Raw genomic sequence first — 19,106 nt, forward strand, 5'->3', positions numbered from 1 at the left:
AAATATATCTTCACTGTTGCTATGCATGCCCTATGGATTAGCCTCACTCCCTCCCCCCCACCCCCCACAAAAAAATCTGGATTGTTCTAACCATGTTGGGTTTAGAAAGACCCTGGAGATTTGGCTTTTTCCTCAGGCACCAAACCAAGGTGTTGCATAAGACATCAGTATGGGTTAATATGTGTGAAGTGAATATTGACACTGGAATATTGACCATATATATGGTTTTCCTGTATCATTTGATGGTTTTTCAGTTTTTAAAAAATTATTTGTTTATTTTGGTTGTTTTACATTTTGTCAGAAACCCAAAATCACTTGATAAATGGGCAGCCATATAAATTGAAAATAATAATAATAGCAACAATAGCATTGGATAGCTTCTACAGAGCAACTCTGATAATTGCTCAGTCCTACCTTTTCCTTAGACCATGTTTCCTGAAACAGCAGAATATTATGCTGTTTCATATAGGCTTTACATTTCTTATCTAGCATTTTATTCTTGCAGTATTTCAACCAAGCAATTTCAGGTGTTGTTTATTCTGAGTTTGTACATGTTTGTCAGTTTGTATGTATCAGTCAGTGTTCTCAATTTTATTCATTTCACTTTCCTAATGGAAACAAATTACTTAATTCCTCTTCCTTTGTATATGTACTCTATCTATTTCATCTTCTCCTCACTTGGCATAGATTCCCCAGCCCAGCTCCTTCTAAAAAACTCATGTGCCTTCTCTTCCAAAGCACTGAATTCTCTTTCTGTCCACTCACCTCTTAATTCATCTCCTAGTTCTATTACTTCCTCTACCACCCCATCTCCATCTTCCTTTCCTTCTCCCACATTTTTGACAGAGATGAGTTTTTCCTGATCCCTTAATCCTAAATTGATTCCCTTTAAAGAAATAAAAAATTGAAATTTTAAATCTCTTTACTATTTCTTCTTGCACTTGATGGTAAGGAATAGAGTAATCCAAGAAAATTTCTCCTTAGATAATTTTTTTTTTTATCATCACCCTAGTTTTGATTGTATCCCCTATAAAACACCACCCACTTTCATCATGGAATTCTGATCTGTTTGTGACTCATGAGAAGCAATTAAATCTTTTCCTGATTGTCTATAATTATATGGTACATAGACTCCCAAGGGCCTGGAGCCAAATTTACCTTCAGCACTAATATGGGAAAAGAGCTATTCTGGAAAATCCAGAAATAGTTAACCCTGTACATTGAGATATGCATTTTTCATGCTTTATATTTCCTTTTGTTATTCTTTAAAGGGCACTATAGCATGATTATAATTACAAAAAAAAGTATTCCACATGTTCAATATCATCCATTGTGAATGTCTCAGGAGAAATTTAATCTAATGTAGGTGTTAGGTAAAGCTTGAACTGCTGCTGAGTAAGAACATTATTGGGCTTGGAGTACAATTTTCTGTTCTCAATTTCTACCTGTCTCACACTGATAACTAGTGATCTAGTCAGATCTTTCTGCTCGTATCTAGGGTAATTTTTGATTGAGAACACTCAGCCAAGGTCCTGCAGCTCTATACTTCTCTTTTGAATTGAAGTTAAAGGAAGGAAGACCAGCCATATTCTTTCCATCTTTTATTTATTTGTTTATTTATTTATTTCTGTGTGTGTGTGTATTTTAAAAAAAAAAATTATATAGCCACCTCTCTTGTACCAAGCTCTGGGCAGCTCACAACCAAAAAATAAAACAACATCTACTTACAATAGAACAAATTAAAACCAAAAATATTAAAAACAGAAGACCTGGCACCACACCTAAACTTTTCCATGCAGCCCACAACAAGTCATTCACCTAACCAATTCACTGTTCCTTTATCTTAGATTTTCCATCCAGAAAATTAAATTGATTTTGAAAATTCATTTTTTTATGTAAGACTGCATTTGAGACTTTGTATTGCTTTTCTTTTTGTTTTGAAAACTTTTTTTTCATTTATCCTGTCCCTTTCTTATGCATTTTATGATGAACATTGCCCTAATTATACCTGATTCCATAACATTTTGAATAGGTAGAAACTTAAAATCATTTGACCTATTGATAAATCTTCCTTAATCTACACACTTCCACCATTGTGATAAACAATCATTTACACTCAAATAGAAATATCTTAATCAGTTCCAAGTCCTTCGTTATAATATTCCAGTGCTGCTTAAATATTTGTTCAAATCCTGAATGATTTAAGAACTATCTTTAGACAGGGAACAAGGTCACAATTCATGTCCTTGTTTCCCCAAGATAGTATAAGTCATGCTATTACTCATTTGAGTTTCTTGTTGATATGGGCTTGAGGAGTACTGAAGCCTTTGAACTTTGGTGTTGAAGAAGACTCCCTAGAATACCATGGGCAGCCAAGAAAACAAACAAATGGATCTTTGAACAAATCAACCCAGAGTTTTCACTTGAGGCACAAATGACCAGGCTCACATGATCCTACTTCAAGTACATTATGCAAAGATCCAGCTCTGGAAAAGGCTGTAATGCTGGGAAAGGTGGAAGGAAACAGAATAAGAGGATAACCAGCAGGGTGGATGGACTCAGTTACAGGGGTGATAAGCACACTATTGAGAGACGTGAAATAACAGGTTAGGGATAGATTGTCTTGGAGAAAATCTATATGGTTCCTAGGAGTTGAAAACCACTTTATGGCACATAATCAATCAATCAATTCTGTTACCAAATCTGGCCACCCCCTCTTCCCATATCATCTCCTTTGACACTAACATGAACTCTTCCTTTTTTTCTTTCTTATGGTATCATTGTAATTCTGATGCTACAATAATCAAAGCAGCAGGGAACAGGTTGTTCTTTTGTTCCTATGTTTCCCTGTAGGACTATGGAAACTAGAAAGCAAGAAAAGTACAAGATGGCAGGAAAGATCTGAAAGTACAGCTTTATAGAAACAAAGTAGAAATGTTCCTACATTTCAACTTAAAAGTATTTTTAAAGGAAAGGAAAAGGAAGCAAAGCTTTGCAGTACTGTGTGGAGGAGAGGGCAAAGCAAGAGGAACATGCTTCACCCACCTGGGCAGAAATTGAAAGGCTGCCCATTGGAAGATGTAGGGATGAATCAAGCATGACATTTTAGGGTTGAGGATAGTTCTTTGGTTCAATGAGCCACCTTTGGATCAACTGCAATATACATATTTTTAGAAGTAACTGCCAACCAACAAAGAACTTACTTTCTGGCAGCCCAGGGTGTAATGGCTATCTGGGGCAGTGACCACCACTGAAAGGGAGGGGTGTTCCAGAGCGAGAATGCAATTAAGCATTGGAGAACATCTCCTGTGAATGGCTTTAGATAGCTCAGGTAGGAAAACAAAGTTTTGAATTGAAGCTGAAAAAAAAGGGGGTATACAGGGAGTATTTGCAATGGATTGGGAGTGGGAGAAAGATGACATCATCTAGTCCACCACTTAGGAAATGGTGAGTAGTCGACTCTGGTGCTGAACCAAGCAGAAAGTGTGGGTCTGCCCTTAGTTTGGAGAAGCTCGGTTAACTGGGCTAAGTATCAGGGTATACTTTGTAAAATAATTTCTATACATTATTAACAGTATAGTGAATGGTGGTTTTTAAAAAACATATTCTATCTCTCTCAAATGTCATGTGAGGAGGATCGCACTGATCTTTCTTCAACAGTACACGGTGTCAAATTAAGGTTTCTGGGAATGAATAATCTCTTCTTTTATGTGCTGTCAGATTTACTGCACTGCCACAACCAATTAGCTAAAAAGCAAAGGAAAATGGGATGGGGGAGAAGAAAAAGTGTTAAAGACTGTGTCAGCAGTGCATTACAGGAGAGGGAAAGCAAAAAAGATTTCATTATCTAATGGTTTCAGATTATTTTTGGTTTCCAGATTAACACATACATAATTGAACAAGGAAGATAAATGACATTAAAGTTGGAAAACAACAAATAACAAATTAATGTCTTATAGCATTACCTAACCAATTATGTGGTGACAAATCATTAATGAAAATAGTCTTTATATCATTATAATGATGGCTGAGTGATTACTAGTGAACTAATGATCAATGTTTTGAGTAGAATGGGAGCAACTCTAATAAAACAGAGCCATTTTTTCATGGACAGAAGTTTTAGTGTTAAAAGAGAAGTTGAAGTCTCTGAAATACTTTTCAAAAGAAGCTGTTTTTCAAAAGGTGCCTCTCCCCTCTCCTGCATAGAAACATTTTCTTTTTATGTGCTTTGGGTTTTGTTTCATCAACTGATTTTTATGAGTCTGGTGACAGGGAAAAAATTCATTCATATATGATGACATTACAAAAACAGATCTCATTACGAAAACAAATCTCATGTTTGTTTCTTTGTTTGAATGGGAAAATATTTTTAACCTCACTTTGCAAGTTCCCAAACTATCACAAAGATTGCACTTTTTCACATAGAATAGCCAAAATATAACCAACTCTTCTCCTTCTCCTTCTCCTCCTTCTCCATTTGTGGAACATGATTCTCTAAACCCTGCGCTAGCCATCACAACGTGAAATCATTAGTTGTTGACACAAATAGAGAAAAAACTGACAATATATGGAACATGACATTTACTTAATGATGATGTAATGAGAGGTTTTAGAGAATTGTTTTAGAGAAACCTCATTTTTATGGCCAGTCATTCCTCAGCAAGACTTCAGTTTACAAAACAAGGTAGTGAATGTTAGAATAATGCAGCAACACTTCACACTTTACCATAGAAAGACCAAGTAAATGTCATAAGCTTCAGTCTTTATGCAATGAGAGAAAGTGTGCATTTAAGAATGATTGTGTCAAGCACCAAGTCATCTCTCCAGTCCATAAATCACCTAGAGTTCCAGCAAAATGACTTCAGGAGAATGTATGGATCTCAGTAAATCTAAACCCTAATAGACAACTCTAACCATAGTCACCTTTTTTTGTTGTTATTTCAATTTGTATCTCAAAGTACCACCATTACAGGGGTCCAGCTGGTTGAGAATGTGTGCCTCACTACATCTATTCAGACGTAGAAATTACCCAGCACGATCCATGCAGAGGAAAAGCATCAGTATCTCTTTATTAGGTGAGGCTGATGATGGTTGGCAAGTCACTAGGAGGACAAGGAAACTGGTAGCATGTTGGTGGTGTTATCTGATAGCAGGGAACTTGTTCAGTCCACAAAGGAGTTGCTTATTCTTCAGGTGATGACCATTTATTACTTCTGGCAAATAATATAGAGAAGGTTAATAAAAGTAAAACTATGCATGAGGAAAAATTGTAATCTAACCAAAAAATAATGATGATAATAATAATTGTTGTATGCCGCCCAGAGTCAGCTTGTGTGAGATGGGCGGCTATATAAATATGATGAATAAATAAATTAGATGCTCCCACAAATACTCACCCAGATTCTAGGGTTTTATTTTATTTTGTTCAGAGCCGGAGATACATTTCAGTTTCTTGTATCATTTAAACTTTATATCCCCCACATATATTTTCCCTCCACCTACAGGGAGGAGGTGGGGCCCCACCTGCCTTCTTCTAGTTCAGTGTGATTATGATGAATGCAGGCACATTTTTGGTCAGAATAATGTCACATATCACCAATTAACCTTGAAAATTCAGATACATTTTAGGTGGAACAACAGCCTCCATCCTTCCTAAAATAGCCAGGCTATGTTTAAGCAACTATATTTTTTTATTTTATTATTTTAAAATATGAATTAAAATGTCATGTTGTATAAGAAGCAGAAAAGAAATGGTTTCCGGATTCATGACACAAGCAACTAATTGGATGGTAAAATGCCAGAAAATCTTGCTTCCAAAAATTGTTTTAAGCAAATCATGTACAGGGATAGTCTGTAGTTAACTGAAAGATTGCCCCATATCCAGCAACTGCCTTTTACTAATTGATTATATTGTCACATTTTGCCTATACATATATGATAAACTAATCTGCACATTCCCTTACTTGTAGTAAGCTAGAAGTTTGTTTGTTTGTTTGTTTTTTGTTTTATTTTGTTTTCACCTTCTCCACTGTAACCGTCTTCAGATGTTGCTCCACGAGGTTGAACTGGCTCTGGGCAAGTAAGTAAGCAGAGATTTGGGCCAGCAGTGGTTTTAACCATTGCAAAAGTAGCCACAGCCACTTCTTTGCAGGCATATGGCTCTGAATGTCTTTTCCCAGAGCCACAGTATCACACTTGCCCATTCACACATTCTTATTCCATTCTTATGCACTTTTACATACACCCTTATTCATAAAGCTCACATTGATTGTTCTGTACTTGCCAAAGGAAGCTTTTAAGAAGCCTCAGCTCTCTCTCTCTCTCTCTCTCTTTCTCTCTCTTTCATTTTTGAAGGCACTTTAAGCATTTGAGGAGTGGAAGATCAGCTGTTCTTTCATCAAGAGAATTGGCAACCTTCTTCTTTATCAAGAATCCAGTCAGATTAATGTGCTGATTCATATCAATTGGCCAGTTTGGGAAAGTTCTAAATCCTTCTATCAAGGACACTTCTGTTTAGCTCGCTGTTAGGAAATGCAGTTTTAATTTACTTGCCCAAAGCCCAGAAGCCAGAGAACGTAATACAATATTGTGAAATCTCCTAATTACACAAAGGGTAGCCTAGCAACCATGCAGTATTCTATGCAAGAAAGATTTTATGAGAAATTCATTTTTTCAAACAGTGAAGCCAAATGTCCATGTATACATTTCTAAGATTTTTTTGGGGGTGGGGGGGAAGGAATCATTGTGGATGGATGGGAAGAAAGAACACAAGAATTCCAAAAGATCTATCTATTGATCGTCTATCTTCTATCATTTATCCATCATTTCTAAATAACTTTATATATCTGCTCTCTTTATGATGATATGCATAATGTTAACAGTATGCACAAGCACATTATCCATTTTGCAATAAATTTGAATATGATTGCAGTATAGCAGGTTTTTAAAAGTTCAAATTCCCAAAAAACATCTACAGCACAAACCAATACTCAGATTTAACAAAACCTTTGTTTTTTAAGGCATAAAGGCAGTATGGTTAATGCAACATTCTCTGATTGCAAGATTAGGAATTTTACATGGATCCAAGTTGCAAAGTTTTCAGAATGAAAACATTGACGGTACATGACATTGTTTATTTTAGGTTCCACTACAATTCCAGTGTTAAGTCAAAAGATGTTTTCACAGTTATTGCCAATCAGTCACACAGATGAAAACTTATTTCTCTGATAGCCCCACATCACACAGTGAACCTTTTGGTAACAAGAGTTATGTGCAACAATATAATTTGTATTCTCAGGAGTTTTCTCCAACTCCAAAGTTCAAAAGCATCAATACCCTTTCTATTCTGCTTCTTCAAAGTTCAACTTTTGCTTCCATTGAGTGTCTCAGGGAAAGCCATTGCCTGCACATTTGGAAATGACGCCTTTGCTCTTGTCACTAAATGATGCTCTGCCTCCAGCATCTTCCTATATTGCTGCTGCCCAATATCGGTGCCTGTTTGCTGTAGCTGGGCAGCTGGGGTGAACTTCATGCCTGTTTTTGCCTGCTGTGAATGTAGCTGATTGGTGTGATATTCTTGTGATTAAAGGGTGAATTCAGTGATTCATAGAAGTAAACATCAACCATCAATCAACAATGCTAACCCTAACATATTTGGCAGGAAAAAAGCATTAAACAGCCCAAATAAGTGTACCTAATTGATTGGCACATGAAACTCACTGGTGGGCATACATTTTATGGTGGGCAAAAAAGGAACAAGAGCCTGCTATTAATCTTTTTGCCCATGAATATATACTGGGCAATGATACACATCAAAAAATACCTTGATAAGGAATTGTACAAATGACATTTTCTGTTAGTTTGTCTTACATTCCAGTGACAACAAACTAGCATAATGCAAACTTCCTTTCATTTATTTGCCAGCTTGTTAGCTTTCAAAAAATTCCTACAGCTGCCTTTCTAGCAAGGGTTTTCCAACAGAATGGTATAACAGAGATTTGAAAATACAGCTGCTGGCATATATAACAGCTTTGAAGAAGGCATACTGTGCTGTGATTTGAAAAGAAAAGTTGCATTTCGCAAGGCTGTCATATCAAATGGATTTTACTCCATTATTCTCAGCCATGTGTTTTCCTCTGCGCTTAGCTGCTAGGAATTACTTTTGATTAGGCTTAGATGTAACTGATTTAGAAACAATGGCAGAGTTGAAAATATGATGTCATCAGAACTGAAAGTTTGTTTTTCTTATAACAAAAAGGATTACATTTGCACCTTACAATCACATTAGCTTGTTATCAGTTTTCTAATTTATTCTTTGTCTCTTTTTTATACAAGTGGATCAGTTACAATTACAGTATTCATACCTCTCTGTTTCTCTCTCTCTCTGTTTCTCATCATAATATGTAGGCTAAATTTTTCAACCAAAAATTCTAGGTAGTTAAGCCTCACAATTCATTAAAACAATTGAAAGCCAATAATTTAACCCCAGAATAACAGCAAAACAAAAGAGCAGCATTTAAAAACATGAAAAATAAAACAAATTCAGCAACTTTACATGTCCATGTGGAGAATATTCCATAACAAGGATGCAGCTAAAGAAAAGCTCCCATCTTACCTTTAAAAGCAGAAACAAGCTTAGTGAGATCTTTAGGCTGACTAATTTGGAATGGGAGAGCAACTGAATATGACAGTCGCTTTCATGTTTAAATATGCAACACTTGAATTTCAGTGGAAGGTGGTCAATTTAGGATTATTTTTAAATTTCAACATAGCTTGAAAGAGGAATATATGTGCATCACATATTTAAAGATTAAAAATAAAAATCCAATCTTGGAAACATTTAAGTTTTTTGTAAAGATCTCATTTTGTAACACAACATTTCACTATTACAAACGCAAATTGGTTGATTTGACATGTATTTACAGATTGTCATTTTTATTGTTTGTAGCAACTACACTGCAGAAATAATTTTGCATGATTTGTTAAACATGTATATTATAAAAAAGGCAAAACTGGAGTCCTTGTAGTATAATAGATATTCCATCTAACTAATACAGAACAAAGTGCGACTATTATTTTCCATGAATTGGACATTGTTTTTTTCTTGATATAGACTGAATCTGTATTGGCTTTTTGGAAACTGTATCATACTGCTGACTCATGTTCAGTTTGTATTTAATTTCTATACAAGGATCATTTGCATAAACATTGTCATCAAGCAACCTACTACCTGTTCATTTAAACATTCTTTACATTACATAATTACATTACATTACATTACATTCTTTACATAAACATTATTAGCACCCAACCTATTACCTGTTCATTTAATTATTCTTTCCAAGTAAAGAACGTTTTGTGGAGACCTTGGTGCTGTCTGAGCTTGGTTGTTTGCTTGCAGATGTTTCATTACCCAACTAAGTAACATTATCAGTGCTGGTGAGTGTGGGGTTTGCTCCCCCACAGTAGCTTGCCCTGACAGTTTTCATGGGTGTGTGGTTTTCTCCTTGGTAGTTCCTTGCTTAGGGTATTGTTTTCTGCTTGATTGTTTGTCTGGTGTTGGCTGCTGGAGAGGATGTATTCTGGTCTTTTTGTTTCCTTCTTAGCTTTTTTATTGTCTCTTTATATTGTCTGTATAAATATGGTTTATTTCTATGTGTCTATTGATAGCTGATTTGTCTGAATGCCGAGCTTCCAGGAATTCCCTAGCATTTCTGGATTTAGCTTGGTCTAGGATGCTCACAGTTTCCCAGCTGAAACTATGGTTGAGTCTGTCTGTGTGCTGTGAGCTTAAGAAGTTTTCATTGTGTCTCCTGACTGCTAGTTGGTGTACATGGATGCGCTCTGCTAGTCTTCTGCCTGTCTATCCTATATAGTGGCTGTTACAGTCCTTACACTGTATGTTGTAGATGACTCCTTTTTTTCTTCTTGGGCTACTGGGTCTTTTGCCTTACTTAAGTTGTTTTGGAGGACTTTAGTTGGTTTGTGCTACAGTGATGCCATGTGGTTGTAATAGTTTGTTGGTTGTTTCTGAGATGTTTTTATGTATGGTAGAATTATCCTTTTCATAGCTTGGGTGATTGTGCTGTAGTGGGTTGAGTGGTCAGGCATTTTTTGATGAAGTTATATGGGTATCCATTTTGTTGGAAGATGTTGTATAGACAGTCTATTTCCTTTTTGTTGGTATTCTGGGTTGCTGCAATGCATTTGTACTCATCTGAATAATGTTCTTACACAACTCCTCTCGTGGGAGGTTGGGTTATTACTTTGGTAATGGAGCACTTGGCTAGTGTGGGTTATTTTTTGATAAATAAATTTTTATTTGGTTCTGTTAAATGCATTCAGCTCATTTTTCTAGCTTAGCAAAATCGTTTGCGAAAATCGTTTTCTGTCTTTTGGGCATTAACTATCCCATCCTATATTGTGTTATCCTCCATTTTCACAAGTATCCCCTCCACCTCCTTTAAAAAAAAAAAAAACTTCTCACTCAGTATCACACTTGTCTGATAAGTATTCATTGATGAGCATTCTTTGAGTGCGATTTTGAACAGGCTATATGTAGCCACTACATTATCATGGCATTCAGCCCATGTTTAACTAGCTTGCTAACTAAATGCCATGGGGTACTTTGTCAGAGACTTTACAGAAATCTTTATATCGTTATCATTATCATTATCATTATCATTACTTTTTTAAATTGCATAAGCATAAAGAGTACAAAAGAGTAAAGAATAAAGCTACAAAAGGCAAAATGAAAAATAGAACATCAGTTAAAAATATTATGAAGGGGAATTTGGCTGACACATTCTTCTCTTCCCTTCCCTTCCTTTCCCCCAGCTGCTTTACTGAAGTCTATAGCATTTCCACAATCTACTAAGGATAATGTTACCTGGTGAAAAAAATGATAGAATATCATGTCTGCACTGGTTTTTTCACTTTATATTTAACATGTCTTTCAAAAGCCCTTGTTAAAGTTACTTTGGTTCCTCTTCAGAGCACATGTATCTTTTGCCTTTAAAAAGCCCAGTTATTATAAATAAATAAATATCTCTCTATTTTTTTTTCCAACCTCACCTTTTCCCCAAGCTTTAGGTTTCTTGACACCATCTTTACAAATCCATGTGACCTCTATGAATTTTTCCCTGTTTCCTTCTATTGTTTTCAGAACTTCACCAAGCTCTTTATATACACAGTGATTTCTTCTCCTGTACTTTATTTCCCCCAATCAGCTGTGCTTTTCATACCTTCTTTTTTTGGGAACTCCCACACATCTTGAGTTCCTTGTCTCAATAGCTCCTTCTGCCATGTAATCTTACTTCCCATTGCTCTGACTTTAATCAAAGTCCTTTTTGAAACTAAGATACACATTTGACTACACTTAGCTTTAGTTTCCCTTAAACTAGCCTTGTATGGTCACTTCCCCCCAATATTTCTACTACAACTTTCTTATTAAGTCTCCTTAGTTAAGTAGTATCAAGCCACAGGTACCTGATCTTCTTTTGCTTTTCTCCAACCTCTGACAGAGAAAGTTGTCAGCAAGGCAAATCAGGCATTTCCTGGGATGACCATGCTTGGTAGAATCTGTATAGCTACAGTTTTCAGGAGAATTGATCCCCCATGACTACTCCTTTGTTACTCTTTTGGAAGATTTTGGAAGACATCATCCACATTTTTTTTCCTTGGTTAGGCAGGTGATAGCAGGTCTTCAGCAATAATATTGTTTTTATTCATGCCTTCATTTGTTGTCTATACTACTGCCAGATCCATTCAGGTAGATCTCTGAGTAGGTTTGGATACTTGTATAATACAGTGAATCGGATCTTCTTTTTTGATTGCTTCTGCTCTTTTTGAACACAAGTGTAAGTACAAGGGTTATAATTGGTATACAAAGGATACAAAGCTTTAAGGGCAGCTGAGAAGACCCTACTGGAATATATGTACTTTTACAACTAGAAACTTATATTCTTATTCTTAATTAAATCTAATCAATTTGGCAGTTAATTTTGTTTTCAAAAAACATCCCATTAGTAAATGATAGATTGGCAACTAACAATATTTTAAAGTTTTCTTGTCCAACCTTTGCATTTAAATGATATGGAAAGTATTAATTATAACCTGCCAGGCTTATAGATAAATGTAGCAGTTACATTTTCTTTCCAAATTGTGTACAATTAAATTAGTATTGTTTGTAAGACACTAGCAATTTGGTCTTTAATTTTGTGAACATAAGAAAAAGCCTGCTGGAACAGACAAAATCCAACATCCTGTTTCCCACCAGCTGTCCCTTGGAAGCTTAAATAGAAGCCAACAACATTTTCCCTAAGCATCAATGGATGTCTCATTAAAAGTCAGACAGATTCTAAGTGACCTCCTAATATTAGCTTCCATTAGTTGACCCATCTGGATTATTATCCAGCATGCTATTAAAGAAAAGGTAAGGGGAGCTAAAGCACAAAAATTATCTCCTTTCAAAAGCAAAGGAATGGTTATTTCTTTCATGAATAGAGTTTATATATGGTTGGGACTTTTTTTTTATATATTCTTACATTTTGATTGTCATTGGTTTCAGAAAGGATGGGGGTAATCTTGCAGAAATAGAAGTTGTTAAAATGTGGTAGTACAAGTTATCTGTTAAAATTTGTTAAAGAATAAATTTCTTCCAAGAGTTTATGAGCTTCAGTAATATCTGATTTCTTCACCAAAAAAAAAAAAAAAAAGTACAATATGCTCCATGAGCTTTTCAGAAAATATTAGTTAAAGCAAAAAAGAACAAAAACCATAATGGTCTACAGTAATTACAGAAATGGCCACTTTCAGAAAAGTTCAACCGAATATGGAAATCTTAAATTTTTAAGCAAAATGCCAAGAAATATTAAGTCCAGCAGTTTGATAAATTTGAATTACCAATTCTAATAACATGCTTTAAATGGACAGCATTACATTATCTCAGAGTTTTAGTTCCAGTACAACTTAACAATACTTGGAATTAGCAGAGTCATTTTTATTACTCTGCAAAATAGAACAGTGATCCCACAGATGATATAGTTATACTTTTTAGACTCTTTTTGTAGCTTGCAAACCATTAGAATGCTCTCCCGCCAATTAAAAACAAGTGTACCTCCACACCAATAGGAAGTGATCAGGAAGATTTTAGGTCTGGTTGGCATGTACAGTTTCAGAAATGTTGTTTTCAACCCTCCTTTTCCTTCTGTATCCAGATTGTCATACAATGAGCTGCACAATTAACACAGAATGCTATTGTGGAAATATCTTAAGGGTGTTGTAATTCCCTGTCTTAATGACAAAAAACATAGATGTCTTAACTCCATTATCAACCCTTAAATAGGGTTGATCTAATTTCTTTCATCCTTCTTCCCATTTTTTTCTTTTTCTAACCTGCATGCCTACAGCCACCTCCTTAGGCTACATCATTTTCCCCGTTTCGTGTTCTCTCTCTCTCTCTCTCTCTCTCTCCCTCTCCCTCTCCCTCTCCCTCTCCCTCTCTCTCATTCTCTCTCTCTCTCTCTCTCTCTTTCTGTACCCAGAAGCTGAAGCTGCTTTAAAGGGGTGGATGCAACTGGCTATTTGTGGATAGAATAAATAATCAGTTTTTAAATTCTAAACCAGATGAAGGCTTTATTTATAGGGAGGATGGGTAGTTAATTTAAAATTTGATGAATGGTTTTGTTTCCTGAAAAACTTTGGTGATGGAATATAAATAACAGAGATTCAGAATAAAAACTTTTATCTTCTGTGTTCATCTGTGCCATAATGAAAAATTGCCTAGGCAACAAGTCCAACTGTTCAAGTTAAGCATTTTTTGTTTTACTTTGAGGAAAATCTTATAGAAGAAGAAAAAGTCAAGTCTTTTATTCAACTCTGTTCTGCGACCATAATAATCTACCTATCTATATCTTTATCTATGTATCATCCATCCATCCATCCATCCATCCATCCATCCATCTATCCATCCATCATCTTTTACTCATTGATCCAAGCTCGGTGTTAGAACATCTGAAAAACATAGTTGAAATACTTCTCATACATTCAGCTGAACTATCTATATGTGATTGTGCTACAGTCTTCACAAATTCAACAGAATACATAAAAACAGCCCACATACGGATGGATCATGAAAACCTTAGCTTTCCCAGAATCCACAACTGCACGGGAAGAAAGCTGTGTGTGTGCACGCACACACACACACACAAACACCCATAGATATCGAGAGAGAGAGGGAGACTTCTCTCTCTTTTTTTTAATATACATTTTAATTAGAATTTTTCAATATAGTAAAAGTATAAAAACAAACAAAAAAGATATAAAGAGAAAGAAAAAGAAATTTTTAAAAGAGAAAACATACAACTAGGTCTTCTGGCCATCTTTCTATCGAGTAATTATCGTCTTAATCTTTTCCCCATCCTGTTCATCCAAGAGGGAGACCTTCTCATTGCAAAAAATCCTGAGGTGCTTAGAAGTACAATAAAAACCCGAGTAGAAAAGAACAACTATATTGGATCTTGATGTGTAATTATCAGTGTACATGAGACTGGGAATACTGTACAGTATCCAGTAGGGATACTGGAGATTAGGAATAGTAGACAGCAAATGTGATTCTTTCCTTCCTAGATATGACTTCCACTGAATATATGAAAAGTGCTTGACAATACAATCTGTTACACATCTACCAAGAAATAAATTTCACTGATTTTAATTGCACTTATTCTTGAATCAGTAGATATAGGATTAAACATCCAACTGATTTTAAAATAACAATCTAAATGCAATTTGTTCAGAAATAATGATTTTTGAATAGAAGAACTGCTTGATACAAGTATATTGTCTTCTGGAGTTAGGCAACATAAGTTTGGAAAGGTGATAGCTTTGGAGCTAAATGCTAATACCTACCTGAAATATTATTTTTATGTATGAATGCATAATTTTTGGTGCCCTGGCACTGCATTTACTCTTCAGTGATGTGTGTGTATGACTATTAGGACGAGCAAAGTGATTGATTGTGTAAAATGAGCAGGGATGTAGGATTGGCTCTGAGGAAGGAGTTGGATGCTCTTCTTTTATTATGTCTATTTTAGGAATGAAGCTATAGTACCCAAATATTTTCTGCCTCAAAAAGTCAGAAACTATGCTGATTTTCTTTCATTTTCTACAACGAATGCATATGCACACAGACACACAGAACTTTCCCCAGACTGAAACCTAGAAGGGACACCATGACAAATTCTGGAACTAACTAAATGCAGGATCTCTAGCTTTAGCTGCCCTAGATTAGTACCTCTGTTCCAAGGATGTACAGTTCTGTCAAGTTCATCTCCCCTTCCAGATGTCTTCCTTTACCAACAATAAATTCTCTTTTGACCTGCTGTCTATGAATTTGGCATTAACGTGCAGAAATGTTTGTGCGTATTTATGGATCCTTTTCCTACAGTTCAATCTTTTCCTGTTTGATTTTCTCTAACAAAAATATTCTGTGTGCATTTTCTGAGCTGCAAATTACATTAACTTTCTGAGAAGTGCAGATTTTGGTGTGCATATCAGCCCCAAGTTCCTTTATATAATCAACAAATTCAGCCTCAGCAAAATTGCATCCAGAGTTCTGATGGATTCTTTGCCAAGCATTTGCCATTTATATATAGATAAATTTGTCTCTAAATGGAGTGTTTATCAGAGATGTGGGGTTCTAGCCTCAACTTATCAATGCATGAAGAATTCATCGAAATAAAATCATAGGCATAAACTTTGTACCTTGTGAATTTTACTTCTCCCTCTGATAAATATTACGTTGACCATTTGTATCTGATAACATGATATGAAAATCATTTTTATTTTTTTAATATATTTATTTCATATCAATTTGTCACCTATAGTATCTGGTTGGGGAGAATTTGTACTTTTCTACAGCTGCTTTATCTTAAAAGATTATATTTAATTATGTATTTGTTACACTGTTGAAAAACTGAATAATCTTTTTTACTGCGACTTGGTTCCTCTTTTTTTTTAGTCTAGATGACAAAACACCATATCTTCCTAAGTATCTTTATTAAGGAGCATCTCTTTCTGCACTAGTATTGGCTAAGGATGACACAAATCATTGTGTTCTTATTTCAGTGAAATTCTGTATATCTCAACAATTTTACAGATTAGTTACCATGAAATGGGTCATCTTGAGGAGACATTTATTCTTTCTTCTGCTAATTTTTGAAGCATTTTCTCTCCCAAGAGTAGTGTTCTATTTATCCTGATTCACCTGTTTTTCAGCTTCCTTTCCTCACTACCATTTTTAGTGTGGTGTTACTTATTTACATCTCAACAGCATTTGGTGTTCTCCATTATCTAATAGTCTCTTCCCTAGGAACAAGCCCCAATGACATGAACAGCCGTTCAGGAGCAAAGCTGAATCCAGGGCCACACACAGCCTTCATAATGATATAAAGTGAGGTACTGGGCAGTGGTATGCAGCCAAGATAAAATTCCATCTTGAGGGAACCAAATGAAGTTCATAGATGGAAAACTTCCTATCTCACTGTCTGAGTTAAAGCATCTATGATAGATCACAACAGATGAAATGCCATTTTAAATTGAAACATTTGAAGTGATCAAACTATATACACAGCTGTAGCTTAACAGACTCACTTTGTGAGAGATGGGAAGCTATATAAATGTGACAAATAAATAAATACATAAATAAAAGTAAATGCACCTAAAGCTAGGAAGTTTAATCTGAGCAAGAGAAAGCGATAGGGCATATAGATCAATCCAGAAGAAAAGAATATCCTGTTTCCTTGTCACTGAATTCTTCATTGATAATATTCAATTCAAATTGCTTGTTTACAGTATGGTCAGAAATTACCTTCTTCTCCACTGTGTGCTTCAGTGCATAGCCCAAACTACATGAGTGCTTCTTTTTCACTAGAATATCAGTTGTCTTACAAGAACCTATACACAAAATGAAATACATGCATCCAGGGACCAGAGGACACAATCACAAAGATTATTTTATTTCTGCAGTAAGAATGATGCAGAATCCTGACAGCTACTGTTTTATTCTGGAAACCAGATGTGACAGAACAGTTAAAAAAAAGAAAAAACTACTTAGCCATTTAAGAGAGAGAGAGAAAGAACGTGTGAGGGGCACAGGCGCAGCAAGTGTGTCTTCTCCTTTTCCCCTCCAAGCTTCCTGGGCTGAAGTGTCAGGTCTGTAAAAGGGTGCAATCACATCTGGATGAGGGTTTGCAGTCCTGTGCAAGTGTGTAAGTAGATTAATACTAATGTGGTTACACCCTGAAAACAGAGAGAGAGAGAGAGAGAGAGAGAGGAAAAGACAGTGTGCAAAGCAGACCAGTCCCTGAGCTATCACAATGGCAAAGTCTTACCTGTGACCAAAAAGAAATAAGAAAAGCTAGAATATATTGAAGCTCACAGCATTATTTTTTGAATTTTTGACTGGCAATCACATGCTTTCTTCTTCTTCTTCTTCTTCTTCTTCTTCTTCTTCTTCTTCTTCTTCTTCTTCTTCTTCTTCTTCTTCTTCTTCTTCTTCTTCTTCTCTCTCTCTCTCTCTCTCTCTCTCTCTCTCTCTCTCATATCAAGTGAATGGGTTACAGGGTAATGAGAACTTCTGCTAAGGGCAAATAGGATACAGGTTTTTTTACTTCTTTATTGCATTATGAATTGATGTTAACTTCTTTTAAAATATATTACTTAAGCCTGAACAAGTTCTAACATATTTTTATTGAAAATAATCTAGAAGTTTAAATGTTGGTGTATTGGCTGTTTTGTGCCAGGAAAGTAAATACATTGCAGATATATTCCAGGTAAGATGAATTGCTGCGAGAATGCAGAGTTCAGTGTTTGGCATGGTTCCTGAATGCCATTAATGTCACCTAAATTATATATACATTTTAAATTTACAAATAGCTACCAAAATATTAAGGATAAATTAAATGCTTCAAAAAATGGCTTGTTTTATTCATATATATAAATAAAAACCAATGTATGAAGTAGTGTATTGACATGGTTGAAGCAAGGATGGTTTGCAAAGATAGAAAGGTGCACAAAATATGGCCAATGGTATTATGTAAAATAATTTTAACTATATCTGTATCACCTGAGAGAACAAAGGTAAGGACTCAAACATATTTTATTTGTGGACTCTCTGAAGACAAACACATGTTACATTTATTCTATATTGGGATGTCTTTGGGATGTAGGAGGGACTCTTTTTTTTCTTCAAGGAGTTAAATTTTAAATGTCAAAAACCAATGGGCAAGGGGAAAAAATTATCAATTCCATTTCTATCCATTTCTCTCTCTGTGTGTATTTTGTGTGTGTATGGGCATGTCCGCACTCCAGTTAAGTCTAGCAGTCTGGAGCAGTCATTTGGAACAGCAATTCCGGATTTTTATCCCAGCTTTGACAATGACACTGTGTAGTGTTGTATTAATTTTTTACCATCTGTCTAGTTCAGAGTGCCAGTGTTATCTTTTGTAGCAGTAATGAAGCTGTCCATAGCAATGAACAATTATTAAGAGCCCTTTTAATAAGAGCAGAAGGGGAGATGCAAACTTTTCTTTTTTCTTTTTTAAGGTAGGAAGTGTCACCCTTCCTTTCTGTCTCAATAGGTTCACTATTGTTTTTAAAACAACCTTCCCTGGAATCATTTTGATAAAGTGATAATATGGGCATGTTCTAATGTTTTAAATTAATAATTATATCAAATCTTGTGGTCTGGAAACAAATGGCTGCATTTTATCCTTACTTGGTTCTTCGGGAGATTCCACAGGCTGAAGCAAGACTCACTGATCCTAGCTTTCTCATTTTGTTTTCCAATTAAGAGATCATTTTTAAAATGTCTGCATAGTGTGTCCCACAAGCATGTTAATAGCTCCTTCTGGTTTGGTTGCCTTCCCACTGGGGTCCCCTACCCCTTTTGACTTTTATGGACTGAGGATTCAATAAACAATCCACAAACCATACCAGGTTGCAATCTTATTATCCAGAGAATAAGTTTCTTTGAAATCTAAAATTAATGTAAATGAATTATATAAACCTATAGGCAAGGGAGAAGACAGCAAAACAACAACAACCAA

Source organism: Python bivittatus, unplaced genomic scaffold (genome assembly GCF_059951505.1).
Source record: "Python bivittatus isolate LINGU-HERP-01145 unplaced genomic scaffold, Pbiv_v1 ctg000840_np1212, whole genome shotgun sequence".
Lineage (NCBI taxonomy): Eukaryota > Metazoa > Chordata > Lepidosauria > Squamata > Pythonidae > Python > Python bivittatus.